The sequence below is a fragment of the Lissotriton helveticus genome, chromosome 9 (genome assembly GCF_964261635.1).
Source record: "Lissotriton helveticus chromosome 9, aLisHel1.1, whole genome shotgun sequence".
Taxonomy (NCBI): Eukaryota; Metazoa; Chordata; class Amphibia; order Caudata; family Salamandridae; genus Lissotriton; species Lissotriton helveticus.
This window is the reverse complement of record NC_136070.1, coordinates 398,868,904-398,889,986: the sequence shown is the minus strand read 5'-3', so window position 1 is coordinate 398,889,986 and position 21,083 is coordinate 398,868,904. Positions and strand designations below refer to the sequence as shown.

The window sequence follows — 21,083 nt, the reverse complement described above, 5'->3', positions numbered from 1 at the left end:
TTTGTGCTAACCAGAATGGTATTTGTTCCCGTTTAGCTGGTACTTTACCTAGGCAGGATTGTATATTCTGTGGTGTAATTTTATTTGTGTTCCCCTGGTGAGGGGTCAGCTGTGGAATTTTAATTGCTGGTTGAATTGTTGAAGTCCGCATCACATATTGGACTAATTGTCTATGTAATTTTATTAATTGTTTTAGCTGTGTTAAAAGCTCTGGTGCAGGCATTCTTTCGATGTCTGGATGTGGTGTGTATCCGGCTAGGACCGGCCACGTTGCTCCTGGTCTACCTAAGGGACCGAGCCTGGTGATGTGATTATTATGTTTTAGGGCGCCATTAAATAAGAGCAGATGCTCTTGAAATTTAAGTGGTACTTCCACCTCCTCGAAAGGAGTGTACTCATTAGGAGGGTCCTCTGTTTTGTAATAGTGGAAGTACTTTGTTACAGCATTTGCTGCTGGAAAATGTATCCATGAATAATATACCTCTGTCTGACGATATTCGTGTGCCTCAATCACGAATATGACTGTGCCACCTCTAGGTGTCAGTCCATTTTCTATAAGTTTTAAAGTTATAGATTTCCTCTTGATGACCGGGATGAGTATTATATCCGGGTCTGTGTCTTGCAGTGCATTATCAGCTGCTGCGAGTTCAGTTGCTATCCTAACTGCCTCTCTTTCTTCATCACTGTCTCCCATTTTACCGACAGGAAGGTTATTTAGTTTGTTTGCAGATCAGGTTTCTTATGGAAACAAAGATTAGATGCACAATATTTTGGAACAGTGTATCCTTCAACGTTGACTAAACCAAGTACCATACATAGGAGTTTCCTCCTGCGAGGCCTGGCAGATATTACCTTTCACCCACTCCAGACGTCTTTGGAGTATTAGGGGAAAAAGGGGTCTGAGTGAAAAAGCACGACTGAGTTACTCTAAATGTCTTACGTTAGTTTTATCGCCCTTCCAAACACGTTGGGCGCCATGTAGTGTAGTTCCTATTATCCCAATAGGCTCTGCGCATTGGAATAATACCTTCAATAGTATAGGCCTAGACCAGACGTTAACTAGGTCTACTACTGTCGATATTAGACTTAAAGTTTTGGGTTTTGCCAGCTAGCTCAGAGTTCACTAGAAACTTTCTCGAATAGGCAAGGAGGAGTTGAACCTCCCTGGATAGACAAGAAGGGATTTAGTTTCTGACAACCATAGAACATGACAACTTTGCTCTCCCCTAATCAAGAGTGTATCTCTAGAGTCGTGTGAAAACAAAAGACGACTTATTTTACTCAGTCAGTACGTGCATTCTTAGTCTCACCAGATTGTAGAGAAAAGGAAGAGACGGGCGTGTTCAATAAAAGATGTTATTTATTGATCAGTCTCTTTTCTCATACAAGAGAAATGGATCGATATTATTGCAATACTTATGGTTAAGTAAAGTGCATACAATAAAAGCAGAAGTATAAAATAATACTGTAAAAACATTGATATGGTTTCTAAGCCATATGATGGTTTAAAATGAATAAAATGAATACATACACATTTACATTTGACTAATCGTACTCAACTGGTGTTTCTAACTACGCCTACCCCGTGTACCTGACTTAAGCCTAATACGTGGGCGGGAATAGAAAGTTACAGTTTAAGTTAAGTTTGTTTTGCCAAGTGACTGACTAGAGAATTCTCTGCAAAGGGTTATTCAGTTCTGTACCTGGAATCTAGGATGAATGAGGGATGGTATCTCTCGTCTCGATATTCCAGGCTGCCTGCGAGGGCTACCCGGAAGCGCCGGAGCTGGATTTCTCGGCAGGAGAAAAGGCAGCTTCTCGTTCTCAGCGCGTCAGGAAGGCGGGGCTGCGCCAGCGGGGTCTGCTCTGCTCTGGGCTTCGGCAAGTCTGGCTGCTCCGATCTCGTCACCACCGCGTGTGTTTGCATAGGGCAATATCGGTAATATTTATACCTTTAAGGTGCCGAGATTGACGTAAGGATGGACATAGATACGTCAATAAGGATGTCATACGACCTGGTCGTTAGCACATTCTTTTGCTGAAGTTCTCGGTGAAATCAAAACAATGGCCGCAGGGTTTTTCCCAGGTTGTCATAGGTTTGATTTGTTTTGAGAACTCCGTATGCCTTATCAGGGGCTGGAGGAATATCGCTTGTCTAATTAGATGGCAAGCGTTATGACCTAATCAGATAACACGTTCCTGTGCCGTAGTGTGGCTTTATCAGATAACGGTTCCTGCATCATGGGGGTTTTCCGCCTCATGGGATGGCTGCTAGTTAACTTGTTAACCAGAATAGGGTCAGGAATAGGGGGATCGATACAGAACCTATAGGAATACATCACACATCAGGACAAATCAATAATTGCCTTACAATATAAGCCTCTTTTGCCACAGAACGTGGATGTGATAGGCTCACAGTGGAGCATGAACCAATTCAGGGCAAGTTGGGCCAAAGTCTGGAAAAGGATTGGTAGGGGCTTTATCAATGGTCACGAGTGTGAATTAGTTCGGTTTGGGCTCGGAACCTTGGGCGGGAGCAAGCGTGCTGCTTCAGTACAAGGTGAGACCGCCCTCCGGATGTTGCCGGTGAGCGCCGAGTCGCGCTGGGGTCATGGAGCCAGGGTGGGCCGGGTCAGTCGGCTGTATTTGAGTGTCCTGTTGTGTTTGTATATCTGTGTGGTTGGGTACAGGCTTGTGCCCCACACCAGTGAAATGTTGAAGGTTATTACGTTGTTCTAAAACTCCTTACTAAGTAAAAATTCAGAAGACCTCTGTCAGGCTGGACATGTCATCACCAATATAGAACTGACTGGGTCTATATTTATTCTCTACTCATTTTTGTCTCCTTGCTTGGGAGCATTGTACTCTGGCACATTAAAAGGCACTGACTGTCAATGGTGAAAAAAAGCCCCACCCTCAATACACACAAATGTGCGCGCACGCTCCTGCAGTGTAAGTGCTTCACCTACCATGACATATGTGGCAGTGAGCACCCCAACAGGAAGACAAATGTGCGCTCGTTAAAGGCGGACCAGGCAGTGTTGCAGCAGGTGCCGTGGCACCGGGACACACCCTGGATATTGATGTATTTCACAATTTGAACATTGGCCAGGGGCCCCATTTCTCTCCTTACACTAGTACCCTTGACAAACCAGCTACGCCCCTCAAGATCAAGAATAGGGCAATAGCCCAAGGACCTGACCATCGCACACAGACAGGAACACACACAATCCTGCCACGTGTCCTCCGCCCTGGCAACAGAAGAGTGACCATCACTGACGCACACATTCCTAGCCGGGTCCATTGGGACACTCACAGTGGAGGTCCATCTTCCACAGAGAGACTGGGCGAGGAAGAAAAGAACCCTGTGCTCCTCTCGTCCAATGGTTTAGAATTAAAAGCCAACACGAAGATTTTGTCAGCGATCCAAAACTGGCACTCAAAACCAAGTAAGACAGAGAAAAACATGTTTTTGAGCAAATAAATTACCAGCAGCACTGGTGCCTTTAGACATCCAACAGACTTGGAGGCACCACGAAAAATAGAATATTTCAAAATAACTGGACACCACACTTCTTTTCAGTTAATTATGCAACTGTTGGCCCGGTGAAAAATACTCTGACCTGGATGGGTGAGGTGTCTGGGATTGACAAGATATTAGAATATGGTGCTTTGCAGCAGAGGAGGCCGGATGCTCTTCACGGGCTCCTGCTCACCAGGCAGAGCCAGGCATCCCCTTTTATGCATCTATGGCATACTCATTTACCCCAAATCTGAATTACCCAAAAGGTGCCCAAGAGACCCCTGAGAGCAGATGCGTAGAGAACGGAGCCATATTTGTCACAAGGAATCACCAAGCTTCTGGGACAGGATCGTCCGCAGTCGCGGTGGGCATGACATATTGGTGGGGTTGCGGGGGACGGGGAAGCAACACGGAACGCTGCAATGGCAGCGTTGTGATTGGTATGGTCGGGGCCCAGCCAGGCGCCTGTAAGGAGGGCTGGGAGGCTATTTTCTCTATGTCGGCTGCTTGCAGGGAGGAGCGCATTTGGTTTGGTCGGCCCCAGAGGTCTGACCAAACAGTCAGGACCAACACCATGGGCAAGCCAGTCCCCCCTGCCCTCAAGCAGGACCACCCACCCTCCTGCCCCCAACCAGGCACTTCTGCTTTCTCGCATTGCAAGAAGCAGAAACATAAAATGGTAGTTTTACCATTTTATATTACTGCCTCTCGCACTGCGAGAAAGCAGTGGGGCAACACCCCTATGCCCCATAGAGGAGTCGCCAATGTATGAAAGGAACCGCTGTGTTGGTTGCTGCCCATTGTCGGTCTTGACAGTGTTGTATAGTTATTTATATATTCTCTTTATTCCCCTGTTCCCTGTGTAGAATGTTCTATATGTCATAGAATGTTAGATAAGTATTCAGATTCAGTTGGTGACTGAAGGCTGAGCTGCCAGGAGGACAGCTCCTGGTGGGGCTTATTTACAGAAATACTTACTAGCCTACTTCCTATCTTGGCTTAAACATCATACCTCTATAACTCTATATTTTAATAAATATCTACTTGAAACCTACCACCTCTGGACCTTCCATCATTGTAACAGACAGCAGTTCACCAAACTTTTTACATTTTTCAGAAATAAACTCCCGAACTGGGAGTTTGTTTCTGCTGAATACAAAACTAATGACCCTCAAACCCTTGATGAACTATGGAATAATCTATCCAAAAAACCTAATTCAGACACATCATTAGGATATGGGTGAACCTTAAGTATTCCATCAATGGAACACCCACTGGCTCCATCGACGGAATATTGCAGCTGGCCTGACAGAGTGGGGATCATCGGAGGAAGTTCATTATTACATCACAAGCCCTATTTAGGTTGGATGGTATAATGTCTGTTTTCTGTCTATGACAGCCAGGAAAAAACCTAGAGGTGAGGGACAAAACAAAATACCCTCCCCCGCTCCCATTCCCTGGGAGAAAACTTCCAGGGTGTGGGGGTCATTTGCTATTTAGGTTTTTTAGGCACAGCACTTGCGAAATCTATTGTATTTAATATAAATCGTGAAAGGAGTGCTTGTCGCTTAATTTTTCTCTGTTTCAATTGCCTGTTGAATACTATTTCCTTTTATTCCTGTCATGTGTTTCTGTTGTCAGTGTCCCATGTACTGTTTTCATCCGTTGTTCCCTGCACAGCCCTTTCGCTGTTCTTGTTTTTCAAGCGCCGGCATTTCTGTTAGGATGCTATGCTTAACTGGTTAGACAAAAGTTTCCATTCGCCATACGATCCAGTGTCTTTTTTATTTGTTTCTCCTCTTTCTGTTTCACTACAAGCTCGAACTTTACTTTTTTCCACAAGGCTTGGAACGCATCATTCTTCAGCCCTGAGCTATGGTTCTGGGTTTTGCATGTGGCACCACTGCCAGAGACACACCCATCATTCTTTCATTCTGCCTTTTAGGAGGCTCATCTCGGTTTTCTATCATGCCAAAACCACGGCAGTATCCCGGGGCACTGCCAGGCCCCTTACCTGTTCTTCCATAGTCAAGGTCTAGTCTTTTTTCATGAGAGCCACCCTGTGTCCTCGTGATATACCGGTAACTTCTGGCTCCTCCCTCTCTTCCACATTGACTGCCATTCACAGCCCATAAGAAGTCGCTCCTTCAGTGCCCGCATACCGTACAGTAAGAATTATATCATGACCAGCATGTTTCCCTTGACTCGCGCTGTTACAATGTAAGGTACTCATCGTCAGTTTTTGTTTTTTATCTTACTCTAGCGGTAATTAAAAAGCATTAAGCCCTTAGTTGGCTAACCATCTCCCGGTTCTGCCCAAATGGCTAGATGCATTCTCCTTGACATTCCTCTCTAGGCCAGCTGGGCCCCTGACAATTCATAACCGATAGATGCAAGGCTTTTCTTTCTGCACATCAAAGATGCCCTGATTCACACAGCATGCAACAGGCAACATGATGAGAAACATCTCTCCCTCCTCACCAGCCCTGTCGGAGGCTTTTCTGGGGCCTTTTCGGAAATGTTGTAGAGTTTTGAAAATATTTGGTCCAAGTGCAACATTGAAAATATCTGCAGAGCCTTTAAATTAATTAATTAATTAATTGTGGGTTTCTAAAGCGCTAGAATCGACTCCCGAAGGAGTATCTCTGCGCTGTAGACCACTGGGGAACCCGTCCTGGCTTTCCCTGTGAGATGGTCCCTACTGGGTATCTCCAAGGTGAAACCAGGCATCCCCGGCGTATGTGGGGGGGCGTTGTGGAGCTGAGGCAAGCTAATGCCCAGAGTTGCCGAGTGTGATCCCTGGTTAGAGTAGGCACCGAGGTGAGAATTATCGAGTCCGCTGACCCTGGTCCACGACCCTGCCGCGCCGGGGATAGAACCTTGGTCCCGGGCCGTCCTCTGCTTCCGGGTCTGCCGCCTCTAACCAGTGAGCCACACCACTCCATACCCCAGCAATACATCTATGGATGTGCAGCATGCATGACCTAGGTGGCGGGCACCTAGCCCAAAGTAAACAGACTGCCAAAAAGTGAAATGTAGAAGGCCTTAGAATAAACTGCATGGACAGGAGACACTTATTGAGAGACACCGGATAAAACGTCTCACACTACTGTTGTGGTCTCCTGACGCAAATCTGCATGGCAGGCACATTCAAACATTGACCATGCTCGTCATATTATAGCTGCATACAATTGTTTACTTTTTCTCTACACTTCACCTACTCTCCCTCCGTTTGTACGCTTTCACTCTATATGAGTTAACAACTTCATGTATGGTGTAGATGTTTCATTAGGACTGCAAATAATTTGTGTCCATTTCGGTTGCATTTTTTGGTTTGTCAGATGCTATTTACCCCTTACCTGAGGCCGCGATTTTGGGGCAGTGCGGTACTTCCGCAAAATGGGCGCGGCCGTGTTGGCAGTTGGCCGACGGCAGCACTAGCGAGGCAGTACTCCCGTCGGCCAACGGCCGACAGAAGCAGGCAAAGGGTTAATTAACTCACCATGTTTCAGCACGTATTTCAAGCGTGCTTGTGAGCTATATGATTTTTGTTCTCCAACGCCTTTTAATTCATCTTATCTTTGTTTCTACAATATTCCTTCCCACCCCCTAAATTACAACCGTACTAAAACATGTTTCTCACATCTTTATTTGGAGAAAATTGTGGGATGGATTTCATTTAATTAAAATCCTCCGCCCTTCACCTAATATCTTTGCTTTTTATTAACACAAGTTACTGCACAATATAGCGCCTTTCTCAATAAACAAGTCCTAACAGTTTAGTAACTCATATTGCACAACTATTCACCAAGCTAAAACTTACATAACATTTTTTTTTTATTGTTAATCATATAGGAGAAAACCTTTGCATTTACCAGTGATTGTTGATTTTACAGAAGCATACTTCATTTTGGGAGTTTGTTTCTGAAAAACAAAAACTTTGATAAAGTCAGGTGAATGGACATCAAAAACAATGGCTGCCGTCCACCTAAATGATTGTGCATTCACCGCAGATCCTTTCAAAGTATGGAGGTGGCCACTGGGCCACCAGCCATCTCTAAACATGACAGACTGAACTCTGTCAGGGTGGGGGAGGTAATGTCCTCAGGCATCCTAATGAAGGGTATTGCCCTTGAAATTTTAAATCAGTCCCCAAACTGGTACTCTAGCAAATTCACACAGATTCTAAGCACAAATTTCTTATTCAATTTTTCTAGCCAGATATGTAATCTTGTTACGCTTCTTGTTGTAAGAAATGCTACCAGTGCAGAATTATAACGTGCTGAGATTACTATTATCCTGGGTGACAGTCTGACCATGATGGTGAGCATACTAATAGTATTTATGGTATTTGAGTGATTTGCATAGCGAGAACATAAACCATAAAGGTAACTTTGTGCTGTTGCCTTACCGAACACCAAAGAAAAGAGGGCAAGCAGGGATCATTCTATGTTGCTATAAGGCAGGAGGAGGTAAAACGCCAAGTCTTCAAGGATCTCCTAAATTTAAAAAGTGAGGATTGTGAACATAAGGAAATTGGAGGGGAGTTCCACTTTCTGAAAGCTGAAACTGAAAAAGATTTCCCACAAATTGAAACTTGAGATGTTTCACTACAAAAGAATCCTCTACACACAAATGACGATTGAGTTTTATAAATAGACTTTTGAAATAAAGGAGTTTGACAACCAGTAAAAAATGTTTTGTGGATCAGACAAAGTGACTTTGGCAGACTTACTGAAAGCCAGTGCAGTCAGACCAAGGCATACAAAATATGATCATGTCTCTTAAGTTTTAGCGCAGAGTTCTGGACAAGATCCAGCTTCTGTAATACCGGACATGGGAGGTTCAAGTAAATAGTGTTACAATAGCCCAGATGTGCAGTAATTGAAGATTTAAGGATAAGGCCTTTATTAGAAAAGGAAACAAAAGAGGAATAATAATTTTCAAGAGGCCAAGTTGAAACAAATTGGAGCTGGCAATAGAATGTGTTTGCTTCAACATGGTTAACGATTAGTCAATTTTTACGGCAAGAGATTTTTTTTTAAGGTTACTGGTGTGGTTTATTGCTGAGACACAAAGGGCAATGGGACAACTTCCAGACAGAAGAAGTTCTAAGAGAAAGAAGTACTTCTTTCTTTCCACCTTTCAGTATATACTAATCCTGAGACATTCCAGAGACATTCTGCAAATAGTCAAGGACATTAGTTAAAGATACATCACCAGATGTCTTAAAGATTGAATCAGTATCATCTGCATACGCGAAAAGAACAAAAGCAGAACACTGAATGAGAAATGCAAATAGATATAAAAGGTTTAGGGATAATACGGAGCCCTGGGGAACTCCACATATAAAAGGTCTCGCCTTAAACAGAAAATATAGAAAAAAACCTGCACTAATTTGTTTGTAAGAAGGTCTGGTACTCAGCATAGGCAGATAGGCATGTCAGCAATATATGTCCATCTACTGTGTCAAACTCAGGAGAAAGGTCTGGCATTATCAGTGTGGTTGGGATGTCCTGGTCTACGCAGTGATGATATTCATCAAACACTGCCATGATCACTGTCAGTAGTACACCTTGTCCTGAAAACCGTCTGCGATACATGCCAGGGATTACGTAAATCAACAAATTTGGAACGTTGATTAAATAAGGTGTTTTATATTAATTTGGATAGACAGGGCGATTATGAGCTTGGTCTATAACTATCCAGCTGATCCGATTCCAAAGATGGTTTCTTCAATAAAGGAATGACACGGTCTCTCTTTACCAGAGAGCGAAATAACGGAGAGGATTTATCAGTGTATGTTCTAGACTTAACCAATTCCAATGTAGTTTGGCAGGTAGAATATTGTACTCTCTTTTATGTCTTTCACTAAGATTAGGAAGTCACCTTCTTCTAAAAGAACAAAATGTGCAAGGGGCTATGACAGCTTTTTCCCTAGGGAGGGTTTTGTCGCCTAAGTTAGAACAAGCAGCTTTACGCTCTTCCAACTGGAACTTTTGATTCTTGATTTTGGTTCTAAAGTAATTCACAAATTGATGGCACCTATCAACACAACTTTCAGGCTAAATAGAAACTAGTCGGTGTCTTAGCTCCCTAACAGCCGAAAAGACTAAGGGCCTGATTATGAGGTTGGTGCGGTTGCACCGGCTATCCACCAGCACAGCTGAGCCAAACCAACGCAAGGACCGCCCACTGTATTACAAGTTGAACTCGTGTACGGCGGACGGTCCTTCGCCTTTCCCAAGGCGGTGCCTGGAAAACAGGCACTCCAATGGGAGCGGCAAAAAAGTTCAAGCACAACATGGACGTTCTGGAACTTTGGAGGTATACAGACAGGGGGACACCTGTTGTGCCCACCTGAATGTATACCCATGGTGGGGGGATATCCCCATGGTGGGGGGATGGCGCCATGTAGGGCCCCATCTGTTCCTTCACCCCCAGCCTTTTCATGGTGGGGCTTCCGTCATGAAATGGCTGGCGGAACTTTTAATATTCTCAGCGGCACTTCGCAAGTCTCGCTGAGCATACTACATTGCGGCGCAACTCAGCCACTACCGGGGAATGACTGTTCCCTGGCGCAGTCAGCGGTCCTGAGCCGCAACAACTGTGCATGTCCTAATTCAGCGGACAGACCACCACCACCGCAAGTCTTTAAGTCACAAGACCGCCAGACTCGTAATCAGGCCCTAGGCTCTAATGATTGCACGGAGAAGAGTTTTGGGTAAAATAAGTGAATTTCTAGGTTTTAATTGCCTGTTTATAATTAAGATTGCACATTTGCCAGTTACATTTGACTCTGGAAGAATAGTCACAATATCAGGCATGTTCTAATTGATAAAGTGTAAGCCACATTTTTATCTACATCCTCTTTCAACCGTCCTTTAATAGGTTTAAGCTTTTTATATTAACTAGACTGAAGAGGTATTGCATTCATTATAACTGAAGAATGCTCGCCGTTATATGATGCTTAATTAACATTAGAATCTTCCTTTTCAAGGATTTGGTTATATTTGAAAAGGTCCCTTATCAATCAGCAACTTCTCCAATTACGCTGTTCGTTGACATAAAACCGAGGAGTTAGTACAGATATTGAGTTGTAGAACCAACTAAAAGGAATTGTGAACCAACTAAAAGGAATTGTGAAAACAGTGCCTTAGTTTCAACCAATCCGCTCTGTTGAACAAAACATTTAAGAGTATTGTCTCTTGTACTATGGGTATGCATTTATTCAACTCTCTAAAATTGGCTCTGTAAGTGTTAGGAGTGGAGTAAAAATGCAAATTAAAGTCACCTACAATCACAGTACTCACTTTGTTGAATGGCAATTGATATGACAGGAGACAGTGTCAGAACTTCAGTGGGGTTACGTGGAGGAACGCAGTAGCAGAACAGAAATAGATTTTAAACTTTATGGGTGGCGTCATTTATTTCGACCAAAAGTATTTCAAGAACCAAATGGATATTGCAATTAAAGTTAGCACATTTAATAATTTCTTGGAAAATAATAGAATAATAAAGAATAATAAAGGCATATCCATGTTTATGTTCATAAAAAGTGGAGATTACAGAATAGTTTGGTGGTGTAAGCTCATAATTACTGACACACATTCTGGTTTTAGCAACATTTCAGTAAGACAAACTCATATTGAGGTCACGCTGCACTGTACAAATGGAAATCCCCTGGGAATTTTTTCAATAGAGCTTGCATTGATCAATTATACGAGTCAGGGTATTCAAAACAGAAGATAGGCATGGCACCACAGCAGTCCTAGTTTAATTAATGAATAATCAATTAAGTAATTCCCGTTTAACATGTTATGAGTGATGTAATGTGCAAGGTGATAAGCAGTACATGACATGGACACACATTTTAGTTAGCTCAGTAAACTATAACTGGCAATTTCCTTCTTTTATTGTTGTTTAAAAATATGTTTTTAGATTAATACAACACCTAACAATAACATAACTTTAACCTTTTCTCAGTGAATATATATAGACTGGAAGAGGTGCCTGTTTGTACGTGAGGACTGCCCCCTCGGCATGAATCTAATTCTTCTCTGACATTACACAGAAAGGCTGGCATCAAGGGGTGGTGTTGCAGTTTCATTTAATCAAACCATGTGGCAGCAGTTAACACTTTTTGGCTGACACATAGCCTTGCTCACAACAACAAGCACCATCTTGTTAGTATTCTTCATATCTTTATTCCCATATGTGTAGTGATAACAATATAGAACTGTTAGAAATGGGATTTGTGGTTGGCTAGGGCATGCGCCTAAGCCTGGTAGAAACCACCACTCTAATCAGGGAAAGGGAGTTACATGCTGAAGATAACCCCTGCTCACCCCCTTGGTAGCTTGGCACGAGCAGTCAGCTTATCCCAGAAGCAATGTGTAAAGCGTTTGCGCAACACACACACACAGCAGCAACACACTAGGTACACCACAAAAAAGAGACTTCACACAAGGTTATATAAAAAAATAGCCTTTGTACTATCCAAAACACATTAGAATCATAATCACACATATACACTGTGCCCGCTGGCACCAGGTCATAATTTACAGGGGATTATTTACAAGACAGGGCCAATATGGCCACTGTTATCACCATTAGATCAGGCACGTAATGAAAACAACCAGTAACTGCTGGTATTAACCCTTAGCCTACCTCACATTAGGCATAAAACACATTAGGTCTAAACCATATTAGGCATTAGCATCAGTTGGTCACCGTACACCTTCTCAGAGGGCACACATTACCAACATAGCACAACTCCTTATGCATCACAAACATATCATGCCCTCTAAGGAATGAAACTGTATCCTAGGCAATAGCTCAGTATCGTATGGCCTAGACACAAACAGCAGTGCACGTAGCAATTTCATTGGGGTGCACACATTGTAATCACATCCTTGACACTGAATAAAATATTACCCTAGGGTCTTGCGCCCCACTAGCACACCAGGTGCTCACAGGCACCTGAATTATCCAGCCCCGGCGTAGGGCATCAAAGTACTTTCACCCCTCAGTGTCAGAAAAAGACCCTGGTGCCCAGGGCACTCTAAACCAGGGCAGAAGTGTGGCACACACCCAGTCTTGGTTCAAAGAAGTGTGCACACGAGGATCTTGTAAAGGAGCAGCTGCCCTTGCTCTGTGGCACAGCTGCCAAACTGTGGAGTATTTTCCCCACCGTAAGTAAGGGGGCGGGAAGGGTAACTCACCCCGTGTCTGTCAATGGAGCAGGCCCTCGATATCCAACAAAAAGACTGCAGCTGCCCCCGACCATGTGGCGTAGTTTGTGGCAATGGGAGAGACCCCAACAGGCACTGGCCCAAAGACTGTCGTGGCCACCCAGAGCGATGTAAAGGTAGGCGTTGTAAAAGTATGCGTTGTAACGTCATACATCCGAACAATTACTATCGAACCAACTCTCGCCATTATTATGCCTAGGTCTGGATGGTAAGGAAAAGTCAGATGCTACCTGTGCACAGATACCTTCAAAGGCAGTAATTACCTTCTCCCCCTGTGTTGAGGTATCAAGGCAACTTACTATCTTTTCATCAACCTTCACACAGAGGTCCTGGAAGAAAAGGTCCGGGATCACTTTGGCCCATTTCAGCCTCCATCCTTGATCAGAGGTTTTCAAGCCTGTGTCACTACCTAGCTTTTCTACTTTCCCTTTTAGACCACAACCCCTGCCCAACACAAGAATTACAGGATTGTGATCAATGAAATGGGACCACCTGGCATTTTAAAAAAATTACTTGAGATTGTAAAATAGGGGAGATGAATATAAAGTCTATAATAGTATCACACCCTTGTGCTGTGAAGGTGGAAATCCTCATCTGGATCAATTAAACTTGGCTCAAAAAGTTCAACTGTGGCCAAAAGCTCCTCCGGGCATTCCCCATGCTGAGTATGCTCAAAGTGGGGAGTGGAGGAGTTCTCCGGCATTAAAAAATCATCTACCTGGCAGTTCAACTCACAGACATGAATATTAAAATTGCCCATAATAATAATTGAGTAATAAGTGGTTTGCTTCAAACTGTACTCCTCTAAAAACATTTCAATTTACATAAATGTTTGTTTAAAAAGCTACTCTCTCCCGAGTTATAAAAATTAACAAACAATAATTTGCCTGAGTTAGGAGTGGTAAATTCAATTGGCAGACAATTATGGGACCCCACGTCCGCCCTCCTATGTGTACCTGACAGTTTGAGTGAAAATAACATAAGGAGGCCCCCATTTGCCCTAACTGACTGAGAAGGTAGGGCGGGAACACTGTAAATGTAAATGTAAATGTATACTTGTAAAGCGCACTGTTACTCCATCTCGGAGTGTCCTGGCGCTGTATAACGCTGGGGAACCCGTCCTGGCTTTCCCTGTGAGATGGTCCCTCCTGGGCACCCCCAAGGTGAAGCCAGGCATCCCCGGCGTTTATGTTATACCCAAAATACACAAAAATAATCTGAAACCACTGGGACGGCTGATAATTTCAGCCTGTAATAGCATTATGGAGAATGACAGCAAATACGTGGACTATTTCTTGCAGGAACACGTGAAGAAACTTCCACCCTTTATCCTTGATACAGATGACTTGCTGCAAAAATTGGAGAGCATCATTTGGCAATCTGATTATTGGCTTATATCACTAGATGTATCATCCCTCTATACTAGTATTCATCACAGGGACGGTCTAAAAGCAATAGAGCACTATTTGAATACCAAGCCCATTTGCTATTTGGAACACAATAGAATGTTGTTATCTATGATTAACATGTGTTAAATAATTTCTTTCTATTTTCAAACCAGGTGTTTCAGGAGGTGAGGGGTGTGGCTATGGGGGCCTGTTTCTCCCCCAGCTATGCCTGCCTGCATATGGGACTGTGGGAGGAACAGGTCCTTCTACCTACCTTCACCAACATCATGCCCCACAATGTCATTAGATGGTACAGGTACATTGACGACCTTCTGATAATTTGGAGGGGCCCAAAACAAGATGCCCTGGATGTTATCGAGCAGCTCGAAGATAATAACCTTAACTTGCATTTCACTGGTCAGGTTAGTAGTAATTCCATATGCTTTCTTGACGTTTAGATTAGTATTCAGCACAACCAGCTTCAGACCAAAATGTATAGGAAACCAACAGCTGGTAATGCCATACTACATGCCTCTAGCCATCATCCTGCACACTTAATCAATAGCATCCCCTATGGGGGAGATGCTACGGATAAGAAGAATTTGCAGCACTGATTCTGATTGCCTTAAAGCACAAAAAGAATGCAGAGACAGATTCTTAAGAAGAGGTTACTTTCCAGAGGTGGTCGATAAAGCCATAGTTAAAGCCAACGAACATAGCAGACGACAAGTACTAGCAAGCAAACCTAAAGTTGTCCAACATAATCAATCTGAGAGAATACAACAGACTAGATTGATCCTCACCTACAATAAGCAGCATAGAACAATAAGCAGGATTGTAAATAAAAATTGGGCATTGATAAAAAATGATCCAGTTTTGGGGGTCAATCTGACACGATCACCCAGTATTACATACAGAAAGGCACGCTCTATGAGCAAGTGCCTTGTGAAAAGCAGTCCTGAGGTGAGAGTAAACACCAATTGGCTCAACTCCAGTAAAGGTTTAATAAAATGTGCATTTTGCAAGGCCTGCAAAAATTGAATCAGTAAAACTGAATACACTACACCTTTCAGTAACAGACCAGTCCGCATACATAAAAAATTGACATGCAAATCTGAATTGGCTGTTTATGTGCTGGAGTGTCTTTGTGGCCTGCGCTATCTGGGCAGCACTAAGCTGCAGGTCCACAAGAGGATACTTCAGCACATGCAGGCAATAAACAACGGAAATGCTACCTATCCGGTTGCCAGGCACTTCGAAGAATTTCATACTAAAACCTCTACTGAGTTAAAATTCTTCGTGATTGACGCGATCCCACCCCTGAGAGGAGGTGGTGACCGAGAATCACTGTCACGCAAGCTGGAGACAAAAAATATTCTAGAAATGGATTGTAAAACACCATATGGATTAAATTCCAGTGAAGATTTCTACATGCACTTATAACAAGTTAGGCATTAAGTCCTTATATAATTATGTCCGCTGATGGCTGCCTTCCAATTGTTTTTAAAGCAATATTTTTATAGTAACCTATATTTTGTACTGTACATTTTGCACTTTTTTTGCACATGGTTTTGCACTTTATAGTTGATGTGACTTTGCATATTTTGCACTGGTTTTCATCTTGTTTGACATGAAATATTGATCAAGAGCCCACTTGTGCTTTATTATTCACAACTAGACCATATTGCCAATTCATTGAGTGTATTTTAACTAATTTTAATTGGAGGATGCTGCTATTCATTATGAAACATTTTACATTTGTTTTAGTTTTTAAAGTTGCATTTTATCCAAGGTTTGTTACACTCAAGCACATTTTAGAGCGTTGTATGCATAACAAGGAATATTTATTTATTCATTTATGATGCTACATATATACTTGATATTTATCAGGTTTGCTCTATTTTGCACATATATTGTTTACAACTTACCCTGTTTAAGCATTTGTATTTAAACATTGTGGTCATTGGTGTTGTGGTATTTCTTCCATGTCTACGCATTACCAGTGTGTCACGTCATTTGATTTTCCACTTTAAAAACTGTAACCGCTCTCCTAACAGTGTCATGTGATCAAGGCCCCTCGTGGGCTGAAATGCCTTATGGCGGAGGTGCTGGGCAAGGAATAAACAACATTGCCCTATTACTTTAGGTTCGCTTTGTCCTTCCTACGGATTTAAACTGCATATAAATATATATAAATATATATATATACCACGTGACTCCTCTTCGAATCTCTCGGCGTCTCAGACCCAGCACAGCCTCGCACAAACGCCAGCAAACAAAGGAAGACGGACCACAGTATTTCAGCATCAGCAGGATTTTATTAGATGCACAGAGCAGCTACGCGTTTCTGGCAAGTTATGCCCTTGATCACGCCGCAACATGCATGCAGGACACAATGCTATTTTTAAATGCAAACTTACAAGGAAACACCCTTCACAGTGACGTAATGTGTCATGTGACATAAATTAAAAGTGAAAAGAGAAAACATACTGCCACTGGTAGTTCCATAGATCACAAACTGGCCTCAATATATATTACCGGATAAATCCAGAATTGTTGTTTATAAACTGTAATGCGGAAATATACAACCTAACTCAAAATATAAGTCAAGCTGTAAACCTAACTCTGACTGTATAAATACAGGGTTAGTATAAAACGTATTTGTAGTAAACACATACAGTATAAAAAACAAAGTGCCTGTATGATCACAAATCAGTGGCAGACAGTAAAGTGCTATGTGAGAGTGAGATAAAGTGCAAATAGCGAGGGAAGAAAATACAAGGAAGCGAGAAGGACATATGTGAGTACAATACCATTTCTTGTGTGCAAAGGCCAATATATAATGGCATAATGAAATTTCACAGATCCCTGGAAGTATTTCAATATACACAATTTCTATGAACATGATTGGTCACTCCGCAATAAATAGTATAAAATAGTTATCAAAAGGTGTTTAAAACCCGATAAAAATACCTAAAACTCCATTCGATCATATATGTACACATATATACAACTATACATACGCATATATACAAAATAGATGAAGTTTATCGAAAATCCAATATTATAAACTTTCAAATACCACCCAACCATAGTAGAAAAATGGAAAAATAGAAAAATAGAAATATATATAAAGATAAGCATATAAAAAATTCCATATACCATTATCAATACATAATTACATATACAACAATGATCAGATTACAGACAGAACTATTCCTTATATTTAGGGATATATACAAATGAACGAATCCAATAAATAGTCAAGAAATGTTATCAAAAAGAGTGAGTCAAAGTATAGATAATCCAGATAATACCATATATGAAAAATGCAAAATGAGGCAGCTACTAGGTCCAGCCTCGACCTCAAAATAGGGAACCTAACTAAGAGGGAGTAAATGTAATGAGCCGAACACTAGAAACGATCAGGAGCCATAATTATATAGAGATCAACTGAAGGAAGATATTACAAAAAATGATGCATTTCATCAATATTGTTCAATCCATTAGGCCAACGGGTATCGAGTTCTAAAATCATCTTGGTTTCCAACTGCCTTAATAGTGACTCTCTATCTCCGCCTCTCTTGAGGGGTGGTATTGCCCCAATCACAAAATATTTCAAGCAAGAGAAGTCATTGTTGTGAGCTCTTTTAAAGTGACGAGCTACGGGGTAGGCCGGGTCACTATGGAGTATGGCGCGTAGATGCTGTAGGATCCTGACGTGTACCTGGAGCTTGGTACTACCAACATATCTCAACCCACAGGTACACGTCAGGACATACACAGCAAAGTCTGTTTTACAATTGAAATTGCCAGTAATGGTTTTAGGTTCTGCATCAAAGGGAGTTGAATAATGCAGAGTGTTTACACCAAACCTACATGCGCGGCAGCTGGAACATTTAAAAAAACATTTCGAGGGTTTTAACCAAGGAGTTTTAGCCTTTAATTCAGGGGCTGCCTTATCTAAAGCTGAGCCCATACTTCTGGCCCGTCTAAAAGTGATAGTTGGATTGGCAGGCAGCCTAGTGTTCAAAATGTGATCACTGAGAACAATGGGTCAATTCTTCCTCAATATGGCCTTTAATTTCCTGTCCTCACTACTAAAGGCAGTAATCATTCTAGGACTGTCTTCGTGAATTTCAGAAATCCTTCCCTGATCAAGTTCTAATTCACACTCAGGAAAAAGACTTTGTCTAGATCTGATTTTGGATTTCTCAACTGCCTTGTTCAAAATAGTATCAGAATACCCTCTGACTCGTAAACGCGCCAACAACTCTGATAGGCAACGCTCATAATCAGTGAGAGAACTGCAGATTCTTTTAAGCCTGAGAATCTCACCGTACGGAATTCCCATGATGGTATGTTTGGGGTGCATGCTTGTTGCGTGAAGGGTCATATTTCCTGCGGTGGATTTTCTGTGTAATGTAGTATTAAGTTTAGAGTTAGCTACATACACCTCTACATCCAAGAACTGCATCCTATGCTGATCAATATGTGCTGTGAAGTTCAAATTCATTGAATTGTTGTTCATACTTTCAATGAATAGTAGTGCATCATCCTTAGACCCCCTCCACACCATGAATATGTCATCTATATACTTTCATCCAACAATCTTCTCCGATCTTTTGCCGCATACTTAATTAAGATGCAGACTAGGTTCATTGAAGCTGCCAAGTTGCTCTCCCCCCACTCTTGTAACATAGCAGGATCATGTCACAAATGATGTAATATGTGTCGTCATCAGCAGTGCATTGCGGGGGCGCGAGTTATAGTTAGCTGAACTAACTATAATGGTGGATTTTTTATGGTTTTGTATGAGTGAAATGTCCAACAAACTATAACGTCCCTGAAACCTATGTTTTTTTCAGTGAATTTCTAAGGTTTTGTTAATGCTAATTTCTAACTATAACCTCCCTGAAACCTATGGTTTTTTCAGTGAATGTAAAAGGTTTTTTAAATGCCAATTTCTAACTATAACGTGCCTGAAACCCTTGTTTTTTTCAGTGAATTTCAAAGGTTTTTTAAATACTAATTTCTAGCTATAACATCCCTGAAACCTATGGTTTTTTCAGTGAATTTCAATTTTTTTTAATGCTAATGTCCAATTATAATGTTCATTTAACCTATAGTTTTTTCCGACACCCAGGAAGGACACAACACCCACTGCCACAACCCTCAGGACCTCCCCCCATACCACCCCTCTCCCTACTACCACCAAAGCAGTGCAGAACAGGACGGCAAACCCTCCAAAAAGCAACAGAGAGAGCTCAGAAGGGTGGAGTACGAGAGAGCAGTTTCTCGTCCGGGTGTGTTCAAACTGAGTCAGAAGTTGGCGGTACAGTGGAGACTCCCGTCACTGGATTTTCTTCTTCGATTACAAAGGAGAATTATTCGAAAAGTGTAGACTGGCTTTCCAGCTAAGAAAAATGCACAAGTCTTTACCTGGTGCTCATGTAAAAGCACTCCCATGCCTTCAGATGGAATTCGCGCTACATAAAAGTGGGAAAATAGAAAAAACAAGCATTGGCAATGCCAACATGTCTCGAAGTGCCACTGGTGAACGGGCAGACACACCTACGGTTGGGCTTTTGTGCTATATAATGAACACTGGAAATCCAATTTATTTATTTAGTAGGGTCAAGATGGCCGCTGACCAGGAGTCCTAGGTAAGGGCTCCGGGATTTGGGATCGCCAACTCGGCATAAATCCCTGAACATCCCGACTGTACAGCCCGAGACTGGCGACCTAGGACTCAGAAAACAGAAGAAACAGAAGGTAAAGAAGATACTGAGATTACCTTCGTAGGAGAGGTTGCAGCCTGGCATCATCATCCGGACCATCCGGCATCATCCGGACCGAGAGGGGACTCGGGGGCGCCCGGGCGGGGACAGCACCAGTGGACGCCCTGGAGACTGTTGCGGAGCGGGCGGAGAGCGGAGAACTCTCGGAGCGGTGTCCGACCCGTGAGAGAGACGAGGCCGCTTCTCCTGGACCCAGGACGGGGATCGGGGACCAAGCGAAGAGACGAGGAGGTGAGGGCACTCGCGCTGCAGCGGCACAGCCCCACGGCGCCCAGTCATCGCCCCCCCCCCTGCACTTCAAGACTTCAAGTTAGACCGGGAAAGTGGAAAAGGTCTGCAGTCCGCCCCGCCTGACCTTAAAATGGCAGCCAAGGCGGACAAGTAGCAAATAAACAGTTTCTTTTTGAACGCAGAGGTCCTGACATAAGTATCCACACACTTGTGGGATAAGTTGAACTCTACCAGATTAGGTAAAACCAACAGAAAAGCGGAATCCCAGCAAGTTTCATGCAACTGCAATCAATATAACTCACTAGAGTAAAGCCATGGAAATTGGACCAATCAATGAGGGAAGCTGGAAGTGGAAAGTGAGAAAGGACTCCCTGCTAATATAAAAACAAACATAACGGCAGCCATCTTACTAGGATTGTTTTTTACACCAAGCATAGAGCAGAACAAATGTCAGCTGGCGAATTAATTAATTGATTAATTAATTAATTAATAAGCACTCTGAAAGTACAACTACGTGAGCTAAATGTGGAATAATTAGGAAAAAGAGAAGCCTTTTCCAGTACTACTCAGTGAAACGATAATGAAAAAATTCTAGATCCGAGACTAAAAGCAACAATAAAATAACATCAGCAGGGGGGCTACCTGGAATAAAACTGAAAAAGAAACACCATAACAAATGCAGAACGGAGCAAAAATGAGCGAAAGACACCCAGAAACTACTGGCTTGAACGCCCATAGTATAAAATACCCCAATAACTTAACTAAAAATGCAGCTAAGAAGTTTAAACACGACTACCTGAGAAAAAACCCGGACATACTATTCGCAGACCTATATTTTAATGCAACTAATGGCACGAAAATGAATGACCTCATATTCTATACATCC

General features: G+C 42.5%; 1 protein-coding gene across 2 annotated transcripts in view; it reads right to left on the bottom strand.

Annotated features, from left to right (window-relative positions):
- Positions 1-21,083, bottom strand: part of LOC144781361 (cholesterol 24-hydroxylase-like) — a 321,568-nt gene that overhangs the window by 218,382 nt on the left and 82,103 nt on the right. The gene's annotated exons all lie outside the window — the stretch shown is intronic.